At 38.8% G+C, this 7,915-nt stretch overlaps 1 pseudogene; it reads left to right on the forward strand.

The window, feature by feature from the left end:
- Positions 1-2,925, forward strand: part of LOC102980249 (40S ribosomal protein S3a-like) — a 115,423-nt pseudogene extending 112,498 nt beyond the window's left edge.
- Positions 2,926-7,915: the final 4,990 nt, after the last annotated feature.

Genomic DNA, 7,915 nt, shown 5'->3' on the forward strand with positions numbered 1-7,915 from the left:
GCGGACCGGCTGGGCCCGTGAGCCATGGCCGCTGAGCCTGCGCGCCCGGAGCCTGTGCTCCGCAACGGGAGAGGCCACAACAGTGAGAGGCCTGCGTAACGCAAAAAAAAAAAAAAAAAAAAAGGATAGTCAATTCATACTTAGTAAACACTTATTAGTGATGTGTAGTAAATCAGTAATTAGTAGTAAATACTTTTGAGTAACGTGTGAGAAGTGTGGCTCACAGGAGACTGCCCTGCATTGGCAGGCGGACGCGCAACCACTGCGCCACCAGGGAAGCCCGAGTAGTAAATACTTTTGAGTAACGTGTGAGAAGTGTGGCTCACAGAAGACTGCTAGGTGGCTTGTTCCTCCTGTTTCTTTCCTAGTACTCCTGGGACTATCAAGAAATGGGGCAAGCATCCTTTCTATAAACTCATACTAAAAGTTCAACTAACCCAAAATGCTATATTAATTTTTTCCTTTATCCTTTAACATTTAAACATGGTAATAAAAAAAATTCCCATGCTCCTGAGGAAAACATTTAGTATGAATCAGCGAAAACATCTTATCGGTCATCGGAACGTCAGAGTTTCTCTTTCAGCTCCTCCTCAGTTTAACCACAGCCTTTACTCTGTGTCAGTTCTGGTCTCACCTTTGGCCCCTCAGACTGCCCTCTTTTCAAGTTCTGACTTTGGAGAAGCTAAAGATCATGAAGCAGTTACTCTCCTGCCTAACTCTCCTCTGGCACACTCATGTTGCCAAGAGGAAGGAATTCACTGTCTACCAGTTATATCATCTCATTTCCCTTCTAAGATCCTTGTCAGATTTCCTTTCTTGAGCAGAGTCATTTTCCCATATCCATGAGGTCTTTCGAGGGAAACCTTCAGTCCTCTGAGCCCCACACATTCAATGTTACTTCTTGGCGTTACAGCCTTGTTAGAAAAACAGGCACTTCTTGAAGGTAGAGCCAAATCTAAATGAGACAATATACTCATTTTTTAAAAATTGAAAAAAAGATTTTAGAACTAAACCAGCCTGGGTTCAAATTCTGACTCTGTCACTTAATACTACAGAGACTTAAAGGAAGCTTGGCATAACTTCTCTGAATTTATTTCTGTAAAGAGGAATAATAAAATCTACATTGCAATGCTGTTGCATTGTAAGAATCAGGGATAATTTTGTAAGATGCTAGGATAATGCCTGGACAACACAGGTGCTCAATCAATGGTAACTTGTCTTTCTTGGAGCAGCTTCTCTAATATAAGGGAGAGAATATCCTGATATAAGACACGACTATGTTGGCTTCTGTGGAAACAAAGGGTCACTTAACAAAGTGGGTATCTAGCTTTGTACCGTAAGCATGCAATAAATTCTATGGAATGAACGGTAAAAGACACTGTTTCCCATTTATACTAGAAGGATAGCTTTCCTTTTCCCTAAACAGCTCGTGAAAGTCATTGTTTTCAAGTGTTCATTGTGCTCTGATATTCTCAGCTATAAAATGCTGTGTGCAACAAGTAATACACTTTTAGCTGCAGACGACCAAATCGAAGCTATTAACTAGAATGTCAGGGCTTTGATTGTACCATGATAAATGGTGCTCATAACATGACCTTGGTGACTGAAAGATCTGGAAGTATCTTCTGAATCTTCAAAGACTAAATTGATTCAGTATGATTTTTCTATTGAAAATATCTGTGGTGTTCAAAATCTTTGAAATTGATAACTTAGGGAAGGTCTGTAAGGAAAGGCCAGGGTGTGGTTGGTTATAGTCTATCTATTTATACAATGCCTAGAGAAGAGGAGCTCAATAAATACTTGTGGAACTTTTTTTTTAAAAAAGTGGGGGAGTACAAACTGGTAAGGTATGTAGCATATATGGCAAGTCAATATTCTAACTAGGGATTTAATTAATAAGAACATCATATTGCTAAGCCACAAGAGAAAAGACAGGCATCATTAAAGGTTAGGTGCCTTAATATTATTATTTATAGCAGAATTTCTTTACAAAATGGAATTTCTCTAGCTTTGCAGCCTAGTGAGTCACCTTATTATTTTCTCATCCGTATGAACAGTGATTTCTAAAGATAGATAAAGAGATGGTTTTCCTAAACTTGCAGACATTCCCCCAAATTTGGCAATGTTAATTTCAAAACATCAGCACTTTAAAAAATTGTATGCTGACTTCACACTGATTTTTACACACCAGATTTAGACTTTAGAGCACTAGCTAATGCCAGTGTTCAAGCCATTATTTTTATAGCTGCCTGTCAGACAACAATTGAATTTTGGCATCATGACTTTACTTATCCCCAAAGCAGTTTGTATTATTGAATATTAAATATATATATTTTACAATGTTTTCATTACAGTTCTATAAAAATGTTGCTACTAGTAACAAACATAGTTCTGATATACTTCATACCACTGAAACAAAGAAAATAATTATTAGGTAATCCAAACCAGAAAATATTAATCTCCAATTAGAAGTTTATTTAATTCAAGTTGGTCAAAGATCAGAGATATAAAATATTGCAAATACATCATCAAAGATAAGCTCTAAATAAATGGTCAAATATAATTGTGAATTTGTAATCTTTTATAGATTCTTCCTTATTACATATGTCTATATACATATACAACTTTTCAGAAGTATATTTTTGTAAAACAGGATGAAATCAGCTGTAATTAAACAAGGAAGTTGCAGGTGCAATAGCAAAAAAAGAAGACTTTAGAAATTTTTAGCTATTTGTCCACTTTTCCATAAATTTTTTTTTTTTTTGGTAGCCTTTACTTAAAATATTGGCATATTCCATTTGGAACATACTTCTATTCTCTTTCTTCCACTCAGGTGGAAACAAAGCGAGGTTTCTTAAATCTCAACGAGATGATGATTTTTTAAACGCAAAATCAAGCCTCAACCCTGAAGATCCGCCTTGCTGAAGCTAATGGCAAAGTGAAGACAATTTAAGAAAAGAGAAGGCAGCAAAGTGACAGATGTTGAAAAGAAATGACTAGCTTTCATACCTAATCCATTACTTCACCCCTTATGTCAAAAGCCACGCTGATGATCTCCCTTGGCCGGCACTGTTCTTCCGCCAACCCTGGGTTCCTGCCCATCTCCGCAAGCACATGCGCTCTTCCTCCTCCCGGGCGCCTCACGGGACAGGTTGCTGGTTCCCGCACTGCCCCGCAAGGCACCGCCCACGCCTTATTTGTCTTTCCTGGAAATCTGCTGAGAAAGGAGAAGAGATTCTTCCCCCAACCTGATGTTTTATTTTCCCATTTCTCTTCTGGTTCTACATCTTTCATATTTGCTAAACTTACTCTGACATGCTTTATGTGAATTTTTGTTTGGAACCAGACACATCAAATTTAACCTAGCATTCCTGGGAAAATCATAAAATGACTGTTTCAATGGATTTTTTTAATTGAATTAGTACATACAACATCTGTTTCATAGTTAGTATAATAAATAATGTTTCACTTCTCAAGACTGTTATAAAAATAATTGATTTTGACATTAGCCCATCTATTTAATACGGTCTATAAAATGTTCAAAAAATTCCGGATAATGTGATGGCCTAACAAAGGAGCCAATCTGCTAGCTGGATGAGGATGTTGGAACTCTGTCTGGGGGACTCTACAGAAGCACAGTTACAAAGACTGTAGGATGGTGTCAGCTGTCTAGTCCCCGTGTTTGTTTATCCATCCAGCATAGCTTAGGGTAAAAGTCCTGTATTTGTTTCTATGGTTATAAACGGTCCCACCCTTTTGGACATTTACATTGAATCAGTCAGCCAGCCAGCCAGTTGTGCAAAAAAGGGTCTGGGAATAATTAAAATGAGAGTTATAAAAATTGTTTTGCCATTGTACCATTTCTTTGTCAGATTCTAACAAAACCAACATATCTGAGACAAGACTAAGATACCTGAAAATGCTGAGACTATACCAGCCAGCATAAGAACAGTATAGTAATTATTTATGGCTGTTAAAGGTGCATGGGTCAGTATCTCTCCCAGGAATGCAAACAAGTACACAAGAGCCTGGCCCACTAAGAGCTAGCCCAATGGGGCCTGGATTGTGTGAGGAACCCTGGAGGATCCTGGGAAAGAACTCTTTCTAAGGGGAGAAAGGGTCAATCACATGAGTTTGTTCCAGTAACAGTGCCTCAGCAGTCAGAGGAGTTGGGGACGATAAGAACAGCAAAGCATTTGTCGCTCAGATTTGTCTTTTAATGTCCTCTTCAAGAACTGGCTGTGAGCAAGCTGCCAAAGAAGGTGGAAGCAAGCCTCTGTGACATTTGGCAACTGTGAGATTCTTGACTGGCCTACAGTGGCTCGAAGACCTGCTGGTGGCAGCTGCACCAGCATCAGAAGGTCTAGGGGCCCCTTTGGTAAGAAGAGAGGGCCAGAGTGACCTTAGCTGGTGCCTGAATATGGCCCCACCACCAGTGTTGTAGCAGAATAATTTATTTAATTTCATTTCTATTTTGTGTTGGGAAAGGATGAAGGGGTGGTTATAGTTCTGAGAAAATCAGGAGCTTGAGCCTCACTCAGTCTTCATAGGAAGGCTGAATCAAGAGCCCAGGGCTCCAAGACTTGCCTGGTGACCCAGCAGAGCCATCCGTTTTATGGAACCACACAGGCTTGGGCAATGAGCATATCAGCGGGCCTTTCCCAAATACTGGGGGCCACACACAAATCCTAACTTCCCCTGAACCCCAACAATGACAGATTGTGCATTGCAGTCTGGCAGGATGGGAGCTATAAACATATTTAATTTGATCTGGAAAAAAATTTATCAAATGTACCATTTCTCATGTTACAGTACTGTGGTGGAATCACATCCATGCCTACTGTATTGAGGGGAAAAAAGAAATTCTATCTATGACTGCTAAGACCCCATTTTCATTCCCAAGTTAGAGAAAAAAGGGTTACAAAACCAAATGCTAAGAAGTTGCTAGATTTACTGGGGTCACCATCTTCGGCTAATGTCAAACACCTACAACTTGCATAGAGTAAGTGTTAGAAAAGAAGTATGTGTTTCAAGGAAAAGAAAAAAACATAGGGTGGTACTCTGGCCCAGTTACAAGCTCTAATTTCTAAATAGAAATCTCTTTTATTTATCTGGGAAATTGTTGATAAAATGGCAGCAGTAAGCCCAGACTTCAGTTTCATCTCATCCATTCAGGAGGTGTACTCCTCTGTTTTGCTCATGCTGACAACATGCCCATCCTCATTCATGTCAACTGTATCTGCTCTATGAGATCCAGTGTCCGTCAAGGGGCATCATGCACTATTAAGAAGGCCTCCACACTACTGCCTTGCAGTCACCACCATTCTGATCTGATGTGATGAGAGTGAGTATGGAAGTCAGATATTTACCAATGCTAGGCTAGTCTTGAAATGTCTGTCCTGAGATGTGAGGATCTGGAGTAGGGGAAAGGAATCAATGTGATATTTACACAGATCACACTTAGTTACCATGAACATCAAGCAGTTTTGGTGAATGGTCTTGAGGGCCAAGTCTAGAATTAGAGTGGGATGATCCATGGGGCACAAAAAGAACATATTAGAGTTTCTATTTGTATGTTTATCTTATTTATTTAATTCTCAATCATTTTAAATATATGGATTGACACTGGTGCCCACACTCTGTGTCAGACAGTCACATGCCATAAACAGAAGATAAGGTATATATTACAAAACACAGAGAGGTTCCTGGCATAGCTCTTACTTGTGAATTTGTTTTCAGTATACTGAGATGTATCACTGTGTCCAGTTCAGTGAATTTACAGATTATCTCGTCTAATTCACATAATAGACACAAGGATTAAAAATATTCTTAAAATGAACTCTCATATTAAAGTATTCTCAATAATGCAAATATGTATAAACAATAAGAGACTGGCAGAACTGACATGTCACCTTCCCTCAGTTATGAAATGAAAACAAGGAACTTATATATAAAATATATATATATATATATATATCTCCAGAAGTTCTTTGGGATTATTAAAGACAGTATTTGAAATTACAACTTCATAGACACTCTAGTTAAAGTTGAACTTTGTACTAAAAATATAAAATTACTTAGGACATTAACAAATAATGTTCAGAAGTATCATTGTCAGCAACAAAGAATCTAGAATATTATTAATAACATACATTATTGTGAGAGAAAATAAAAATATTTTCTCTCACAATAATGTATGTTATTAATAATATTCTAGATTATTAATTTTAGAAGTAATTACAATTCCTTTCTTCTTTCTAATATATAATGTCCAAATGAGGGCATGAGGAAGAAAGTTTTACTACTATATGTAGATCAGTGAAGTTCAGAGACTACTACTGGTATAAATCCAGATCAGGAATATACACAAAAATATTTCACAGTGGGCCCTACAGTCTTCCCCGGCAACCGTATTTAAATCTTTTCCCAAAATTAGGCCCTGAATATTTAATTAAAGAAAGGATTCTGAAACTAACAATAAAATTTTACAACCACTGTGCCAGACAATCTTATACTTTAACCTATGATACATAGGAAACAAACAAACCCATTTTAGAAATATTCTCCTAATCTTTGTTTATTCACTGGAAACATATAAACCTGTTATAGCTTTACGTCAACATAATTGCCAACATTCTACCAATTCCTCCATGGAAGCTCAAGAAAGATAGGTTCAGGGAGATCTATGGGGAGCACTGGTTTATTGTCCACAAGTGACCACAATACAAGTTCACGTACTGAGATGCAGCATACATTTTATTGAACCATTTTGAAACTTACTAGCTAAGTTAGCTCACAGCTTGATATACTTTTTTTTTTTTTTTTTTTTTTTGTGGTACATGGGCCTCTCACTGTTGTGGCCTCTCCCGTTGCGGAGCACAGGCTCCGGACGCGCAGGCTCAGCAGCCATGGCTCACGGGCCCAGCCGCTCCGCGGCATGTGGGATCTTCCCGGACCGGGGCACGAACCCGTGTCCCACGCATCGGCAGGCGGATTCTCAACCACTGTGCCACCAGGGAAGCCTTTGATACCCTTTTTTTTTTAAACATCTTTATTGGAGTATAACTGCTTTACAATGGTGTGTTAGTTTCTGTTGTATAACAAAGTGAATCAGCTATACATATACATACATCCCCATATCCCCTCCCTCTTTCGTCTCCCTCCCACCCTCCCTATCCCACCCCTCTAGGTGATCACAAAGCACCGAGCTGATTTCCCTGTGCTATGCGGCTGCTACCCACTAGCTATCTTTTTTACAGTTGGTAGAGTATATATGTCCGTGCCACTCTCTCACTTCATCTCAGCTTATCCTTTCCCCTCCCCATGTCTTCAAGTCCATTCTCTATGTCTCCGTCTTTACTCCTGTCCTACCCCTAGGTTCTTCAGAACCTTTTTTTTTTTTTTAGATTCCATATATATGTGTTAGCATATGGTATTTGTTTTTCTCTTTCTGACTTACCCACTCTGTATGACAGTCTCTAGGTCCATCCACCTACTACAAATAACTCAATTTCATTTCTTTTTATGGCTGAGTAATATTCCATTGTATATATGTGCCACACATTCTTTATCCACTCGTCTATCAAGGGACACTTAGTTGCTTCCATGTCCTGGCTATTGTAAATAGTGCTGCAATGAACACTGTGGCACATGACTCTTTTGAATTATGGTTTTCTCAGGGCATATGCCCAGGAGTGGATTTGCTGGGTCGTGTGGTAGCTCTATTTTTAGTTTCTTAAGGAACCTCCATACTGTTCTCCATAGTGGCTGTATCAATTTACATTCCCACCAACAGTGCAAGAGGTTTCTGTTTTCTCCACACCCTCTCCAGCATTTATTGTTTGTAGATTTTTTGATGATGGCCATTCTGACTGGTGTGAGGTGATACCTCATTGTAGTTTTGATTTGCATTTCT

The sequence above is a fragment of the Physeter macrocephalus genome, chromosome 11, assembly GCF_002837175.3.
Source record: "Physeter macrocephalus isolate SW-GA chromosome 11, ASM283717v5, whole genome shotgun sequence".
In the NCBI taxonomy this organism is placed as follows: Eukaryota; Metazoa; Chordata; class Mammalia; order Artiodactyla; family Physeteridae; genus Physeter; species Physeter macrocephalus.